At 38.7% G+C, this 19,128-nt stretch overlaps 1 long non-coding RNA gene and 1 pseudogene across 1 annotated transcript in view; one reads left to right on the top strand and one right to left on the bottom strand.

Annotated features, from left to right (window-relative positions):
* LOC141276852 (uncharacterized) overlaps positions 1-3,733 on the bottom strand; it is a 30,445-nt gene extending 26,712 nt beyond the window's left edge. The window contains exon 1 of the long non-coding RNA XR_012327103.1: positions 3,655-3,733. This is a non-coding gene — a long non-coding RNA (uncharacterized lncRNA). The remainder of the gene's footprint in view (positions 1-3,654) is intronic.
* A 14,083-nt stretch (positions 3,734-17,816) lies between these two features.
* LOC101321664 (small ribosomal subunit protein uS10-like) lies at positions 17,817-18,280 on the top strand (annotated as a pseudogene).
* Positions 18,281-19,128: the final 848 nt, after the last annotated feature.

Here is a 19,128-nt window from a genome sequence, read left to right as displayed (position 1 = left end):
AGTTATATATATACATATGTTCCCATATCTCTTCCCGCTTGCGTCTCCCTCCCTCCCACCCTCCCTATCCCACCCCTCCAGGCAGTCACAAAGCACCGAGCTGATCTCCCTGTGCTATGCGGCTGCTTGTCTGAGGGAATTCTAACCCTATGAGATTAATTCAGTGAGATAGATTTGTTCCAAAAGGGTCAAAAGCCCAGTGGATAGATCCCGAGAATAACAGAGGCAAGCTAGTAGAGCCCAGCCTGGGTGCTGGTCATTTATGGAATGAATGTTGAGAACAGAGAGATTCCATATGAATGTTTTGATAAGGAAAAAGAGCAGTACTAAAAGTGAAAGAAAATAGAAAAACAGGGGAGCTGATGCATGGGAACCTACAACTCTACAAATGTAGAAGACATAAAACCATATATACAAGCCATTTAGCAACGATTTAAAGTTATAGAGTCAAGGTTGCCAGAGTGGATAATATCTATTCTCCCCAAGGGCAGGAGAGATCTCAGTTCCTGGTTTCTTGCCTGAAAAACCAATGGGAGAGGAAGGTAAGGAGGGAAGATAAACGCATATATGGATTCAGGTACAAAGAGACCCAATGCTTGCTTTAACTTGGGGCAGGCTTTAGTTTGCAGAATCCAGTCCATCAAGCTGCAGCTTCTCTCTTAACAACTCATTTTCCTACAGGAAAGAATAAGAAATCCACTCGGTATGGATCTTTTTATCCCAAATTTTATCTACAAATATAAATTGGATGGCTAGGAGCAATTGGCTTGCATGGACTCCACTTGGAATAATGATGAAGTTCAAAAGGTTAATCAAGTTATTAACATTTTAAAAGAAGGGAACTTTTCTTTCCCAGATGGCTTAACAGGTGACTCCTATAAATTACACAGTACATTACAGCGGGCATCCGCTAGCCCAGTTATGGGAGAGAGTCTGTCAACATTTCCATTATAAAGCCCTATTTTCAGAGTTTATAACTCAGACATAAAACTCTGCTCCAAGCTGGGCCTTGGCTTTGTAGTTGGATTCTCTGCTCAGCAGCAAACTCTTTTTTTTCTTCTTCTCCTTTTCCTTTTCCTTCTCCATCTCCATCCTCTCCTGTCTGCCCCCACCATCATCTCCTCCTCTTCCTCCTTCCCTTCTCCTTCTTCTTCTTTCTCCATGGTGAAAATGTTTTTTAAAAAAACATTGCTCTAGGGGCTTCCCTGGTGGCGCAGTGGTTGAGAGTCCGCCTGCCGATGCAGGGGACGCGGGTTCATGCCCCGGTCCGGGAAGATCCCGCGGAGCGGCTGGGCCCGTGAGCCATGGCCGCTGAGCCTGCGCGTCCGGAGCCTGTGCTCCGCAACGGGAGAGGCCACAGCAGTGAGAGGCCCGCGTACCGCAAAAAAACGAAAAAAATCATTGCTCTACATTAACTAAATTAAAGGAGGACTTGCACGTAGGGAATCTTCCAGACACTTCATATTGAAGCACACTTTTTAATGCTCAGGTATTGAGAGGTTTTTTTCAGAAACTATTAGAAATCAAGATTTTTCTAATCAAGGCCTGTGTCATAGTCCTTAGAATCATAATAAAGATGTGGAAGCAGCCACTAGCATTTTTGAAGGGGTGAGTTTTCCGGAGAGGGGATTTTATCTTAGAAATGTTTCCCCTGACTTCTTGAGTTCCAAATGTCCATATTAATCCCATATAAGCAATAGCATATATCCTGTAGTTTCATCAACACATGCATGGGGCTTTGGAGAACACAACATCAGCACAGCAACTTCCAGATGGCAGGTATGTGTGTGTTTACAGGCCACCAGGGTGGAGAGAGAGACAACACACAAAATACAAAGTGACAAAGAAGGTACGTAAGTGACGAGTGGAGGTCTGCGTTCCAAGTCTGGTCGGTCACAGCCTGGGGAGTTTTTATGGCCTATTCAAGGCTGTGGTGCAGACTAAACAAAGTTTCCTTTACTTTTACCATGACATCCTCAAAGACCAGGCCAGAGGGTGGGGAAGATGAAAGTGTACAGCCAACTCTGCTCTAAAGAGAGGCTGCTGCTTCACGGTGAAAGCTCTGCTGCTGACCTTGGAGTCTCATCCCCAGGCCACCTCCCCAGACCCATCTCAGATGGAAAGTCAAGTCACACGGGAATTTCTCTGCACATGCAGGGGTGGGGGGGTTCCAAAAATGAGGTTGAAACTCTCTCACAGGGGACAGGCAAGGATAGAGCAGGTCACAGTGGTACTTGGACAGTTTTCTCCCCAAACCCAGGCCAAGGAGGATGCATCTGAAAACGCTTAAGAGAGAGGGTGGTCTTTCTCATCACACCAGCATTTGTCTTGATGCCAATGCAGCCTCTCCTAAAGTTAGGTATCACCTTCCCCCTGGAGGGAAGATGGCCCGGGGGCAAAGGGTAACTAATCTCCCTCTTTATCCAGGGAGAGACTTATCAGCCTCCTCCTACATCAGAACAGGAGACTGCAGCTGTTGGATCGTCCAGGGAGCAGCATTTTGGCTTGAGAAATGTTCCAGTGGAGGTGTTAAGATTTATCTACTGAGCTCACCCCAGGCACATCTGTTGAAGAACCTCAAGCACATACCCTATTCTCCCAGCCGATGGCCTCACATGTTTTTCATATATTTTTTTGTTAACATACTTGCTCATTAGCAAAGTTATTTGGCTTGGAGGAAAACTGTGCCCCTTACAGCTCATCTTTTCCTCCTCTTGAGTCCTGTAGTCATGTCATATTTGAATTTGTGATATACATCACTGTCATTTCCATAGCAATAGAAACAGCAGCCATTGTGAAAACAGGATTCACGAGTCACTGAAAGAAGAGAACTGAAAAGAACTTCAGGGAACTGCAGGTCCAGGCTCCTGTCATAGACAGGTATACAGCTAAGCAGACCAAGGACTGCTTTCAATCAGCATGCTCTACCCTCGCAAATAGCTCACCTTTCCTGGCTGTTCTGTAACTAGATGTCTGACCATGTCTCTCCTACACAAACTAGCCAAGAGCTTCAGATGGCAGGGACCATGTCTTGTCCATCATTTTCCCTCTAGCATTTTACCCAGTGTCTGAGAACCGTGGATATTTCAATGAGTTTGTTGGATAATAAATATACCGTACATTGAGCCTATAACCAGCTTTACAGCCAAGATTTGTTCCTGATGTGTCTAAGTATTTTCTGCTATAGTTTAAATCTATTGAAACTCTGGCTCTACATGAAAGAAGTAAATTGTTCAAAGATATCCATGACATGGTTATTTATTCTAATGTCTAAGACAAGTTATTTATTCACCACCTGATTCTTTAATTGCCCTGCTTAAAAGTCAGCAAACTCTTTATCTTCTTAACAATCCATTTTCTGCTAGAACAATGTACTCTATTTCTCTTTGAAGTTTTAAATTCTAATTGAACTCAGAGCACTGAGTGAGGATTCTGAAACCTTCAGTTCTAGTTCTGCTTGTTGAGTGACCCCCCTGCAAGATAAGCAACTGCTCTGAGCCTCAGTTTCCTCTTCTGTAAGATCCCTGCCTATTTCACAAGGGCCGTTGTGAGGGAAAAACTAAAATAACATACGTGAAAGCCTTTGAAATTCTTAGCTGTATACAAGTGGCAATTATGAATGTTACTAAAATTATTCAGGTAGAGTGTACTTACTGCCGAACACAGCGGACTGCTTGCCCACCCAGTGGTTACCAGTGCAGAATGATGGTTTCCAGTCACAATCTTATGTCTGTCAAAGAAAACCAGAACCAGACAGTAGTTAAAGCAGTAAAGACAAATTTCATTCAGGAACTATTGCAATAGAGGAAAAGAGACCTCAGTATAGAACTGGGCTCAATTCCCAAAACAAGAACAAGTGAGGATTTATAGCCAAGGAGAGGGTTGGGAGGGTTGATGGATGGAAAATTACTAAGGGAAGACATCAAGGATAGGGGGAATTCTTGCTTAACTGACCCAATGGGATTCTTGCTGCAGGCAGGTCAGGGTGAGAAGATATCAAAGATGGGGGATTCTCTCTAAACTGACTTAACAGGATTCTTGCTAAAACTGGGCTATACAGGACCAGGAAGGACTGGGATAGGGATAGGGACAGGGCCCAAAGTTGAAGCCTAATGGAGAATAGGGTTCAGAGGCGTCAACTAAAATTTGGTCAAGGAGAGGGTCTCTGTCACATTACTAACTAACACTCAGCTTTAGCCTGTGGCTCTCCTCAGGTGTCCATTTTGGGCCATACTTGTGCCACTTCTCACCACTCCCTTTTTAAAAAAAAAATATATATATATATATATGTTTCCTGGGCCCTAGTTTAGGCAACACATGTCACCCAGAGAGCCAACCATGAACTGAAATTTCAGAATTTGAATGACATTTTAAGCATTGTAAGCAAGATGGAATTCAGCCTTCCATCTCTTTGTAAATGGAACATGTAAATATGTAGGTTCTAATTTATAGACTGAGAAGTCGACATTTCAAACTTAATTTTCCTCAAAGTGGAAGCCACCTGGAGTACATTTTTTAATTCCAAAGATAATGTCTTGTTCTTCTGTAATGAACTTCTTTCCTTTTCTTTTTCACTATTTTAAAGTCTAGTATTATTTCCCCTAACCCAGCAAAATGACAGTTGATCAGATACAAACTGAAATTTTTATTTGCCAACTCCATTATTTCATTGAAAATTCCATAGTAACCCAGAGTCTTCATTTTCTGAATGGAGTCTCTGGGTTTTCTTTTAGACCTGGGCCCATAGATATTCCTAGTAAGGGTCCAAGAGCCCTGGAGTTGACCATTCATCAGCCTAATAGACGCAGATACATTGACAACACAATTTTGGCCAAATGGCCACATACTATCAGTACCAATTTCAAACTTTTTAACCTAAGAGCCCTGTAAGACTTTGCCCATTTTCTTCCTGTGCCTCCTCTACCATTTCCATCAAGGAGGCATCTGTTTTTCTTTTCTTGCCATGATGTAGGGATTAGATTATGAGGAATCTGTTTTCTCAGCCCCCCTCTTTTAACCTCATATATCCCAAATCATTCTTCTGCCTCCTTTAATCTGTGTCTCTTTTCATGCATTAACTTTCCTGATATTTCCGTTCATAAGCAGGCAATGCCTATACATTCGTCCCTCAGGTTTTTCTTGAGATCTGGGATTCTACATTTTGCTGAGCCTCCTTCACAACGTTTGATTGAATCAACAACAGTGATAATAGCTACGAGACCCTGCTGTGGGCTGGGGGGTTGATGTAGTTGTTTTTAATCCTGATAACCCGCAGGATATGTATTATTATCTCTGCTTTACAAAGAAGGAGCAGAAAGCCCAGAGGAAATAAGGGAATTGATCAAGGTCATACCTACAGCTGGACAGATTAAGGAAACTGTTTTTGATTCTAATTTCTGTGTTATTTCTATTAAACGAAAGAGACGTGCTATCCCATTCGTCTTCTCTTTTGTCCCTGTTTCCATTCTTCTTCCCATGTTCCCCTTCTTTCAATTCACTACCAATCTTAACTCAATCATGTAAGTGTTCAACACATTAACTTCCCTTTTTCTTCATTTTTATTCTGCCTTCACCCTTTACTGAACCCTCCCCAATTCCTTTCTTCGTTTCCTCCCATAGGGATAATTCAGTTCCCCAAATTTACTCTTCCTTGAGGAATCACTGGATGAACAAAATGAAATCTGGAGCAAATAGAGAGCAGACCCAGGTTTGGGGAAGCCTGAAGCATATATATTCTGAGAGATATCTTTAAAAGAAATAATGCAAAATTACTAATATAAAATTAGGCAGACATGTAAGTATTTATTTAAAATGAGAAAAGAAATTACAACAAGCTACAAATTTACAAAGGTAGGAAAAATCACAAAATCCAGAAATTCAACATAATATTTTTATTAACGAAGAAACTGACCCTCCAGAAAGCAGGCATAGAGGGAACTTACCTCAACATAATAAAGGTCATATATGACAAACCTACAGCCAACATCGTTCTCAATGTGAAAAACTGAAACCATTTCCTCTAAGATCAGGAACAAGACAAGGTTGTCCACTCTCACCACTATTATTCAACATAGTTTTGGAAGTTTTAGCCACAGCAATCAGAGAAGAAAAAGAAATAAAAGGAATCCAAATCAGAAAAGAAGAAGTAAAGCTGTCACTGTTTGCAGATGACATGATACTATACATATCCTAAAGACACTACCAGAAAATCCTAAAGACACTACCAGAAAACTACTAGAGCTAATCAATGAATTTGGTAAAGTAACAGGATACAAAATTAATGCCCAGAAATCTCTTGCATTCCTATACACTAATGATGAAAAATCTGAAAGAGAAATTAAGGAAACACTCCCATTTGCCAGTGCAACAAAAAGAATAAAATACCTAGGAATAAACCTACCTAAGGAGACAAAAGACCCGTATGCAGAAAACTATGACACTGATGAAAGAAATTAAAGATTATACAAACAGATAGAGAGATATACCATGTTCTTACACTGGAAGAATCAACATTGTGAAAATGACTCTACTACCCAAAGCAATCTACAGATTCAACGCAATCTCTATCAAACTACCAATGGCATTTTTCACAGAACTAGAACAAAAAATTTCACAATTTATATGGAAACACAGAAGACCCTGAATAGCCAAAGCAATCTTGAGAAAGAAAAATGGAGCTGGACACATCTGTACAATACTTTTTGTCCTACATCTTTTGGCTGTTAGTTTGATTGTCTCTTCATATGACAAAAATATTGTAATATTATTTTCTATATCAAACTTTTTTAATTCAGAAAAAATTTAAATTCCTCTATAATAATTGTTAAAAATTTATTTTTCATACTTGATAGCTTAATATAGTTTATTTGGGCTTAATAACTATTCCTGGTAATGGTATGCTAAGATGCTATTCAATACGCTAGAATGCATAGCACGTACAATGCTACATAAATGTTGTCTATAGCATAGCTTCAGCTTGTGCCCTACAAATATAGAAATTCTGATGAATTCTATTTCATGTAGTTCTCATTAATAAAAAGAAGAGGTTGTATAGTGCTTTTACAATTGCAGGTACTGCATTTAGGAATATAATTTCATCAAGAAAGAAAACTTCCATTTTGTTTAAGCATTGATGAGAATTAAATTTATGGTTTACGATTTTGCACATCAACAGTGTGAAAGAATTTTCCACCCTAGCTTCTAGCTGTTCACATTTTAAACTGCTCCTCCTCCGCCTAACATGTTAGGCAGTGCTGGGCACTATGACTTTCTTCTTGCAGCTTCAAGTTAAAACACTGGGGGAGTCATTTCAGTGAGCAGTATTTCTATGTTATTCCTACATGGGACAGCTAGAAAACTGTTCATGGAATAGATATACCAACCATAAACATATCTTACAAAACCCAAACTAAGTGAACCTTAACTCAACTTCCGCTTAGCTGGATCCCCAAAAATGCCCATAGTCCCTCCATTACCATCTAGTGTGAGAAGAAGGACAGAGGGAAATTCAGAATGGAAAGAGGCCGTCGTCTTAACCAATTGCAGTTAAAATATCTTACCTTTGCAAATTTTACAAAAACTATGACCATATAAACACACTTATAGGTCCCCTCTCAGAGCCCCGGAAGTGGTCTGTGCAAGCAAGAGGGACTCAAATATAAGTTTTATACCCTTCTAGGTACATCTGTCTCTGGTACTTAGTCACCAAACCAGCTTCCCTAAACAATCTTCAAGACACTCTAGAATGAAAGGTATGCCCAACAAAACAAAAGCAGGGTTATCTAGCAAAATAAATGTTTTAATGGAATTAAATCTTATTAATGAAGCTACTAAACCCAATAGACTTTAGAGTCCTTGATTATAGACCATTTTATTGCGATTTTTCATCTGCAGATAGATACTCATATAATATAGTAAGTGCTCAATACAAGTTTTGTAAATTAATGAATGAACAAATACATGAATTAAGGAATTCTGTTAAAAAACAACATTTGTAAATATATCCATGGCAAGTAAAATACAGTGTGAGGTAGGAAAGATAGAGTGCCACACTCATAATCGTTGAAGCTGCGATGTCTGCCTCATACTTGTCAAATAAGTTGTAATTCAAATGATGGTTTTTTCAACAGAGATTGTTGTCTGAGAGTGAACAACAGTCTCTATCCAAATAAAAATGTTTTTAAGCACTCCTCCTGGATGTGAATCCAATATGGAAATGGATTTGAAATAAACATTAAACATTTTGCCATCTGCTGCCTTGCTGAGTCACTGAAAAATATCCTCCTCAAATGTTCATATTTTCAGATTAATTGGTCCATGGCTGCCAGGCATGAAGAAGAAAGAAAATCTGAAACTCAGTAATTCCACTAAGTTGTAAAAGATACACTACAGAGACACTGTTATTTGGGGATGAAGTTGTGGATTAACACTGGAGTCAAACCAGGGGAAACATTCCTAGGTTGTCAGAACATTTTATCCAACAATTAATCATAATCAGCACATCCCAATAACTTTGATTAATTTTATGCTTAATTTTTTATCTCAAAACTTCTACCAAAATATATTTACATTACTAATCTCTAGAGGATCATCTTTTTAACGAGCATCAGAAATTTAAGGAAGAATTTGGAGTGAGGGAAGGAAAAGATAAAGGGGATAGAATAAGAGACAACTGGAGTAAATGATGAATGAGTGAGATTTCCAAAATAGCAACAAACAAGGAGAAGAGAAGACTTTAAAATAATCAAAGAAACTAGTACTATTTCTCACATTTCAGTCATGCCGTTCCTCTGAGGAGTGTAGCACAAGCTAAAGAAGTTAGCTCCAATCTACTCAAGGCTCAAAGAAACAACACAAAGTTGGTTTCCCTCCTGCACATTCCCACCTCTGGCTGCCTCTAGAACTACTATTCAGCACTAACTCCCCCACATTTAAAGGCAGCCTGAATCCTGAGACCACAACCCCAATTGCAAGACCTTCATGCTACTTTTGTAGGCTGAATGTCATTCCGGGTCAACTGCACTTTAGCTTCAGGGTATAGGGGTAAATATAAATGGGAAAAAGAAGCAAACACCAGGGAATAATTGCAAAAATGTCTCTTAAGAGAGGCAACACAATTTCTCTAACTAATAAGAATTTCAGCAATCCTAATCAAAATCCCAACAGAATGTTTTAGAAATCAAAACTAATTCCAAAACAAAATGTGTCAGGAAAAGCAAAAGGATCTAGTACAGCCAAAATAATTTTGGAAAAGAAGAACAAAGTTGGGAGACTTGTAGGACCTAATTCCAAGACTTACTATAAAGGTACAATAGCCAAGACATCGTGATATTTGTGAAAAGATGAACACATAATAAAGAAGATGTGGCACATATATACAATGGAATATTACTCAGCCATAAAAGAACCGAAGTTGAGTTATTTGTAGTAAGGTGGATGGACCTAGAGGCTGTCATACGGAGTGAAGTAAGTCAGAAAGCGAAAAACAAATACTGTATGCTAATACATATATATGGAATCTAAAAAAAAAACAAAAAGGTTCTGAAGAATCTAAGGGCAGGACAGGAATAAAGATGCAGACGTAGAGAATGGACTTGAGGACACGGGGAAGAGGAAGGGTAAGCTGGGACGAAGTGAGAGTGGCATGGACATATATACACTACAAAATGTAAAATAGATAGCTAGTGGGAAGCAGCCACATAGCACAGGGAGATCAGCTCCGTGCTTTGTGATCACCTAGAGGGGTGGGATAGGGAGGGTGGGAGGGAGATGCAAGAGGGAGGGGATATATGTATATGTATAGCTGATTCACTTTGTTATAAAGCACAAACTAACACACCATTGTAAAGCAATTATACCCCAATAAAGATGTTAAAAAAAAAAAGATGAACACATAGGTCAATGGAACAAAATAGAGAGTCCAGCTATAGACCCATACATATATGGACAACTGGTATTTACAAAGTGTCGGTAGATAAACAACATTCTCTTCAACAAACAGCCCTGGCACAATTGGATATCCAAGTGTAAAGAAATAAACTTTGACCCATACTTTGCTCCATGTACAAAAATTAACTTTAAAAATTCATAGGCTTAAGTGTAAAACATGAGACTATACAACTTCTAGGAGATAACATAGGTAAAATATTTATAACCTTAGTTTATGTAAGATTTCTTACATAGAACCAAAAATAAAACCATGAATCATAAAAGAAGAAAAAATCTAATAAATTGGCTTTCATCAAAATTAAAAACATCTTCTCTGTGTTTTTAAAAAATTTTTTTATTGACCTATAGTTGATTTACAATGTTGTGTAGCTTCAGGTGTATAGCTAAGGAGATTTTATATATATATATATATATATATATATATATATATATATATATATATATATATATATATATATTCTTTTTCAGGTTCTTTTCCATTACAGGTTACTACAAGATATTGAATATAGTTCCCTGTTCTATACAGTAGGTCCTTGTTTTTTACCTATTTTATATATAGTAGCGTGTATATGTTACTCCCAAACTCCTAATTTATCCCACCCCACCTCACCCCCTTTTCCCCTTTGGTAACCATAAGATTGTTTTCTATGTCTGTATGTCTGTGAGTCTGTTTCAGTTTTGTAAATAAGTTCATTTGTATCATTTTTGGGGGATTCCACAAATAATTGATATCATATGATATTTGTCTTTGTCTGACTTATTTCACTTAGTATGATAATCTCTAGGTACATCCATGTTGCTGCAAATGGCATTATTTCATTCTTTTTTATGACTGCATAATATTCCTTTATGTATGAGTGAGTGTGTGTGTGTGTGTGTGTGTGTGTGTGTGTATACACACACATCTTTTTTATCCATTCATCTGTCAATGGACATTTAGGTTGCTTCCATGTCTTGGCTATCGTAAAGAGCGCTGCTATGGACATTGGGGTGCATGTACCTTTTCTAAATAGAATTTTCATCTTTTCTGGATATATACCCAGGAGTGGGATTGCTGGATCATATGGTAGCTCTATTTTTAGTTTTTAAAGTAACATCTATACTATTCTCCACAGTGGCTGCACCAACTTAACATTACCACCAACAAAAACATCTTCTCTTTGAAAGATAAAGTTAAGGAAATGAAAAAAAAAATGACATAAACTAGGAGAAAATATTTGCAAAACATATATCTGATAAAGGACTAATAATAAGAATACATAAGAATTCTTAATAAGAAAATTCAATAAGAAAACTACCCCATTTCTTTAAAAAAGGAGTAACATTATCAACATGGCAACAGATTATTCCCAACTTCAGTCCCCTTCATAAGAAAACCAACTAGAAACTGTCCATAGACAAGACACCACTGTAAATATCCCAGACCATGGAAGTGAGGCTGAAGCATCCCCTTGGACCACAGAGACTGAGAAGGGTAGGAGAAGCAGCTACACTCTGATTTCATTGCCCCTCACCCAGGCCAGAATAGCACTGCACTAAGGGGACCCCCCCAGGCCTATGGTTTCTCCAGTGGGAAAAGGAGAGCCCAAGATGGACATTCAGCTCCCCATGTGTTGTGGGTCCTTTCCCAGGAGGCCCATTTGGGTGTCACTTCACAGGAATCACAGGGGAAATCTGCAGGGCTTGCCCACTGGAGATCAGACTGTGATGAAGTAGAGGGCAAGGCTTACAGCAACCAGGGTTCAGATCTTGGTAGATCAAGTTCCTTCTCACAGCAGTGCCCAATTAGAGATCCCAGCCAACTGCTCATCTACAGAGCCAAGCCAGTGGCCTCATTTTGGCCAAGAAAATTGGTGTGCAGTTCTGTCTGATTCAGGATCCAAAACAATGAGCCTATCTGGGCTTGGAGCCTATGCTGCCACACCACCCAGGCAAGGAAGCTATTTCATAGCCCCACACATCACTAGGTGCAGACTTCACCCTGACTGACCAGGAAACCTGGGGGGAGAACTTTGGAAGCAATGTAGCCCAGCAGCACTTGAGCAGAGAGCCCAGCCAGTGGTTCTGCCTGTCTGCAGAGCTCAGCTGGTGGCCCTGTCTGGCCAGGGAGCTCAGTGCACAGTTCTGCATGATTTGGGTTCCTGGCCAGCAAGCCAAGCTGGGCTTGGAGCATGTTCTGTTGTCCCGCCCAGGCAGCGAATTAGGTTCATGGCCCTACCTACTGTTAAATATAGCCCTCAGTCTCATCCAATGAGGAAGCCTTACCAAGGTACCCAGGAGGCTGCACCCTATAACCAGCTGCAGAGTCACCCAAGCAGAGAGCCCAGCCAGAAGCTCTTCCCACCTGCAGAGCTTAGCTGTTGGCCCTATCTGACCAGTGAACAGTTCTACCTGATTCTGTTCCCCAGCCATTGAGCCATGCCAGCCATGGAATCTGTTATATGGCTCCACTCAAGCTGGGAAACAAGTCTGAAGCTCTGCCTAGGGCTAAATATACCCTCCAGTTCCACCTGGCCACAAATCCTACCCAGAGCACCTGGAAGCTGTATAGCCCTCTATAGCCTCACCAACATTGTCACTTGAGCAGAGAGCCCAGCCAATGGCCCTACCCATTGGCAGAGCTGAGCCAGTGGTCCCATCTTGCCAGGAAGTTTGGTGGGCAGCCCTGTCAGATTCAGGTCTCCAGCCATTGAGCAGTAATATCCATGGAATATATTCTACAGCCCTGCTTGCACAGGAAAGCAAGTTCATAGCCCTGCCCAACTGCCAAGTATAGCATCCAGTCCTACCTGACTAGGAAGCCCAACCAGAGAATCCGTGCAACCATGGAGTCCATCATATAGCCTAGCTAAGACAGAAAACTAAACCAGCAGTCCTATCCAGCTATTCCCAGCCAGTAGCACTTCCCTGGACTTTAGTGCACGGGCAGTGACCTCACCAAATAGAGACCACCCCTCCAATAGCAAGCCCCACCTGCCCAAAGACACTGTCAGCTGACCAGTCCAGAACCCCAAGCAGAACCGAATAGTGAAGGATTGTCTCTGCCAAAGTGAACCTGTAAGGTCTGGAGGAGGGGTGCACTTATCCAAATGTCCAGATACCAATGCAAGGAATCAAGGATGACAGCAAATCAGGTAAACATGACATCACCAAGAGAAACTAATAAAGCACCAATAACAGACCCTAAAGAAATGAAGATCTATAAACTGTCTGATAAAGAATTCAAAAAAACCTCTTAAGAAGTTTAGTGAACCACAAGAGCTGAAAAATACAATGACTGACTTGAATAGAGAGCTTCAACAATAGATTGACCAAGCAGAAGAAATAATCAGAGAACTAGAAGAAAGATCATTTGAAATCATCCAGTCAGAGGAGAAAAAAGAATGAAAAAGAGTGATGCAAGCCTATGAAACTTGTGGAACACTATCAGGAAAACAATATACATATTTTGGGAATCCCAGAAGGACAAGAGTAAGAGAAAGGGACCAAAAAGATATTTAAATCAATAATGGCTGAAAACTTTCCAAACCTGGGGAGAGTAATAGACATCCAGATTCATGAGGCCCAGAGAACCCCAAATAGGTTGAACTTGAAAATGGCTACAGGAAGACACATTAAATTGTCAAAGGTCAAAGACAAAGAGAGAAATATGAAAGTATAAGAGAAAAGTGACATGTCACATACAAGGGAAATTCCACACACCGCCCCTGCCCCCAGCCCCAATAAGACTATGTGTGGATTTCTCAACAGAAAATTTTCAGGTCAGGAGAAAATGAAAGGATATATTCAAAATATTGAAATAAAAAACTGTCAACCAAGAATACAATACCTGGCAAAGCTATCCTTCAGAAATTAAGGAGAGATAAAGACTTTTCCAAACAGACAAAAGCTGAGGGAATTTATCACCACTAGACCTGCCTCACAAGAAATGCTAAAAGGAGTTCTTCAGGCAGACATAAAAGGATACTAATTAACATAAAAACATATGAATGCTGGTGTAAAACTCACTGGTAATAGTAAATATATACTCAAAAGTCAGATTCTCTAATAATGTGATGGCGGTGCATAATTCACTTGCAACTCTAGTTGAAGAGTTAGAAAAACACATGTGGTAAAAATAACCATAACTGCAATAATTTTTCATTGGATATGCAAAATAAAAATGTGTAAACTGTAACTATAATAACCTAAAATATGAGTAGGGTGGGGAAAGAAAAGTGTAAGTTTAGAAATGCTATTAAAGTTAAGTTGTTATCAGCTTAAAATAGGATGTTATATATTTTATGTGAGCCTCATAGCACCACAAAGGAAAAACCTATAGTAGTTACACAAAAGATTATGATAAAGGTGTCAAAGCATACTGCTACAAGGAATCACCAAATCACAAAAGAAGAGAGCAAATAGGGAGCAAGGAACAAAGAATCTACAAAACATTCAGAAAACAATTAACAAAATGACAATAGTAAATCCTTAGCTATCAATTGTTACTTTAAATGTAAATGGACTAAATTATGCCATCAAAAGACATAGAACGGATGAATAATTTTTTTTAAAAAACCAACAATATGCTTCCTACTAAAGAGACACTTTAGCTTTAAGACACACACAGTGAGAGTGAAGGGATTGCAATGATATTTCAAGCAAACGGTGACCAAAAGCAAGTGGGGGTAGCTATATTCACATTAGACAAAATAGACTTTAAGCTAAAAATGGTGAAAAGAGACAAAGAAGATCATTATATAATGAAAAAGGGGTCAATTTATTAAGAATATATGACAATTTTAAATATTTAAGCACTCAACATTGGAGCACCTAAATATATAAAGCAAATATTAAACAGACCTAAAATAAGACATAAACAGCAATACAATAAGAGTTGGGGGCCTTAATACCCCACTCCTAACAATGGATATATTATCCTGATGGAGAATCAATAAGGAAACAGTAGATTTGAGCAATGCTATAGACCAAATGGACCTATCCAGAACATTCCATCTTACAAACAGCAAAATACACATTCTTCTCAAGCATACGTGGAATATTTTCTAGAATAGATCATGGTAGGCCACAATCAAATCTTAGCAAATTTAAGAAGACTGAAATCATACCAAGTATCTTTTCTGACCACAGTAATATGAAACTAGAAATCAATAACAGGAGGAAAACTGGAAAATCACAAAATATGGAAGTTAACACACTCTTGAACAGCCAATAGCTCAAGGAAGAAATTAAAGGAAAAATTTTAAAGCATCTTGAGACTTAAAAAAATGGAAACACAATATACAAAAACTTACTGGATGAAGCAAAAGCAGAAATAAGAACATTTATAGTGATAAACACATACATTAAGAAAAAAGAGAGTTCTCAAATAAACAAGCTAACTTTACACCTCAAGGTACTAGAAATAGAAGAACCAACTAAGCCCAAAGTTAGCAGAAGGAAGGAAATAATAAAGATTAGAGCAGAAATAAAAAGATAGAGAATGTGAGAACAATAGAAAAGAAAAATAAAACCAAGAGTTTGCTCTTTGGAAAGATAAAAAAATAAACAAACCTTTAGCTAGACAAAGCAAGAGAAAAAGAGAGAGGACCCAAATAAATAAAATAATAAGTGAAAGATAAATAAAATTATAACGGATACCACAGAAGTACAAAGGATCATGAGAGACTACTATGAAAAACTATATGCCAACAAACTGGACAACCTAGAAGAAATGGCTAAATTCCTGGAAACGTACAATATGCCAAGACTGAATCATGAAGGAATAGAAAATTCAAACAGACCAATAATGAGTAAGGAGAGTGAAACAGCAATCAAAAACCTCACAGGGGCTTCCCTGGTGGAGCAGTGGTTGAGAGTCCACCTGCCGATGCGGGGGATATGGGTTCGTGCCCCAGTCTGGGAGGATCCCACATGCCGCGGAGCGGCTAGGCCCGTGAGCCATGGCCGCTGAGCCTGCGCGTCCGGAGCCTGTGCTCCGCAACGGGAGAGGCCACAACAGTGAGAGGCCCGCGTAACGCAAAAACAAAAAACAAACAAAAAAAAAACCTCACAAAAGAAAAAGTCCAGGACAAGATGGTTTCACTGGTGAATTCTACCAAACATTTACAGAAGAATTAATGTCAATTCTTCTCAGACTCTGCCAAAAAATTGAAGAGGAGGCAACATTCCCAAAGTCATCCTATGAAGCCACCATCACCCTGATACCAAAACCAGACAAGAATACTACAAGAAAAGAAAATGACAGCCAATAACCCTGATGAATATAGATGCAAAAACTCTCAACAAAATACCAGTTAACCAAATTCAATAGCACATTAAAAAGATCATATACCATGATTAAGAGAGATTGACCCTTGAGAAGCAGGAATGGTTCAAGATATACAAATCAATAAGTGTAATACATCACATTAATCAAATGAAAGATAAAAATCATAAGGTCATCTCAATAGTTGCAGAAAAAACATTTGACAAAATTCAACATCTATTCATGATTTTAAAAAAAGTCTCTCAACAAATTGATATAGAAGAAGCATGCCTTGACATAATAAAGGCCATATATGACATGTCCACAACTAACATAGAGTTGGTGAAGGTTGAAACCTTTTCCTCTAAGATTGGGAAGAAGACAAGGTTACCCACTCTCACCACTCCTATTCAACAAGTACTGGAAGTCCTAGCCAGAAAAATCAGGCAAAAAATAAAATAAAATAAAGAGCATCAGAACTGGAAGTAAGCAAAATTATCTCTATTTTCAGATGACATGATTTTACTTGTAGAAAATCCTAAAGATGTTACAAAAAGAAAACTGTTAAAACTAATAAATGAACTTAGTAAAGTTGCAAGATGCAAAATCAACACACAAAAATCAGCTGTGTTTCTATACATTAACAATGAATTATCTAAAAAAGAAATTTTAAAAAAATCCCAATAGCATCAAAAACAATAAAATACTTAGGAATAAATTTAACTAGGGAGGTGAAAAATCTCTACATTAATAACTATAAGATGTTAATGAAAGAAATTGAAGACACAAATAAATCAAAAGATATCCTATATTCATGTATTGATACAATTGATATTGTTAAAATGTTCATAGAACCTGAAGCCACCTATAGATTCAGTGCAAGCCCTAACAAGACTCCAATATCATTTTTCACAGAAATAAAGAAAACAGAGGCAAGGAGTGGGGAGTGGGAGAACTGAGCAAAAGCGATCAAAAGGTACAAACTTCCAGTTATAAGATTATGTACAGTGTGACAACTATCGCTAACGGTACTGTATTGTACATTTGAAAGTTGCTAAGCGAGTAGATCTTGAAAGTTCTCATCATAGGAAAAAGAATTTTGTAACTGTGTGAGATGATGAATGTTAATTAAACATTATGGTTATCATTTTGCAATACATACGTATATCAAATCATTATGTTGTATACCTTAAACTTATATCAATTATTTATTTATGTTGTACACCTTAAACTTCTCAATAAACCTGGAAAAAAATTTTAAACTCAAAAAATATTCTTAATAAATAAATAAAAAGAAAGTAACAGGATGTTGACTTAAAGAAAATGCACAACATGAGAGTTGCGAGTTAAGTTTTATTTGGGGTAAAGTGAGGACTGCAGCCTGGGAGACAGCGTTTCAGATAACTGAGAAACTGCTCTGAGGAGACGAGGGGAGGAGCCAGGATATAGAGGAGTTTTGCAGCAAAGAGCAGGTAGTCGGAAGTCAAAAGATTATTGTTAGCTCTTGGAGGAAGACGCGGTCGCCGCTGCAGCGGAGCCTCAGGCCACCCACTCATGCTCCTGACTCACCGCTGTTCGCCCTCGCTGAGGAACAAGTCGGTCAGGAAGCCGTGCCGCAGCCATGGCTTTTACAGATATCGAAAAGACTCCCGTGGAGCCCGAGGTGGCGATTCACCGGATTCGAATCACCCTCATCAGCCGCAACGTGAAGTGTTTGGAGAAGGTATGTGCTGACCTCATCAGAGGCGCAAAGGAAAAGAATCTCAAGGTGAAAGGACGGGTTCCGATGCCTACCAAGACTCTGAGAATAACTACAAGGAAAACTCCTTGTGTTGAAGGTTGACTTGGGATCGTTTCCAGATGAGGATCCACAAGCGACTTATTGACCTGCACAGTCCTCTGAGATTGTCAAGCAGATCACTTCTAACAGTATTGAGCCAGGAGTCGAGGTTGAAGTCACTATTGCAGATGCTTAAATCAACATTTTTAATAAACTGATAATCAGTTGTCAAAAAAAAAAAGATTATTGTTAAATAAAGAAAACCAGATATCTCAAGTTAAGGGATTTAGTGCTTTTCTGTGTATGGGAAGATGCAAGAGTCTGGGCTCACTGAAATCATTCCTTTGATATGCACCTTAGCTATCTGGGGCCTGTATTTTCACACCCTGAGTTTCCGCTGGGCTCGCTGCAGGGAGTGGCTGCAGTCTGATGGCTGCTATTCTTTTCAGCCCTGAGTTTCCTCAGGACTCACCAGCTCATGTTGGAGGGCTGCAATCATTGGTGACTATGACATCCTTTGTTTATTGATATGGCAGGAAATATTCCATTTATAAATATTCCATTCCATTTATAAATATTCCATTTATCAAGGAAAAGATTTGAACAAGATACTTTACCAAAGAAGATACATGGAGCAAATACACGAAAAAATGCTTAATATCATTCGTTATTAGGGAAATTAATACCAAAACCACAATGAGATACCACTACATACTTATTAGATGGGCTTTAAAAACAAGATAATTACCAAATACTGCTGGAGCAAGGAAAGCATAATGATAAGTAAAAGAAGACAAACTCAAAATAATTTAAATAATACAAATCATTTCTTTTATATGACATTCTATAAAATGCAAAACTAGAAGGACAGAAATCATATCAGTGGTGTGTAGGGACTGGAGTGAGGAGAAGGACTTATCTACAAAGGGAGTTGAAGGAAACTTTTGGGATGATGGAGATGTTCTCTATCTTAATTGTAGAGGCAATTACATGACTATGTAAGTTTGTCAAAATTCATTGAACTGTACACCAAAGAAGGGTGAATTTTACTATATGTAAATTATATCTCAATAAACCAAAGGAACAAGCATCACAATAAATCCAAAATTAATTGCATATAAATCATCTTGTGAATCATTATTTTAATGAAATT

The sequence above is a fragment of the Tursiops truncatus genome, chromosome 17, assembly GCF_011762595.2.
Source record: "Tursiops truncatus isolate mTurTru1 chromosome 17, mTurTru1.mat.Y, whole genome shotgun sequence".
NCBI classification, from domain to species: Eukaryota; Metazoa; Chordata; class Mammalia; order Artiodactyla; family Delphinidae; genus Tursiops; species Tursiops truncatus.
This window is presented reverse-complemented; position numbering and strand designations above follow the sequence as displayed.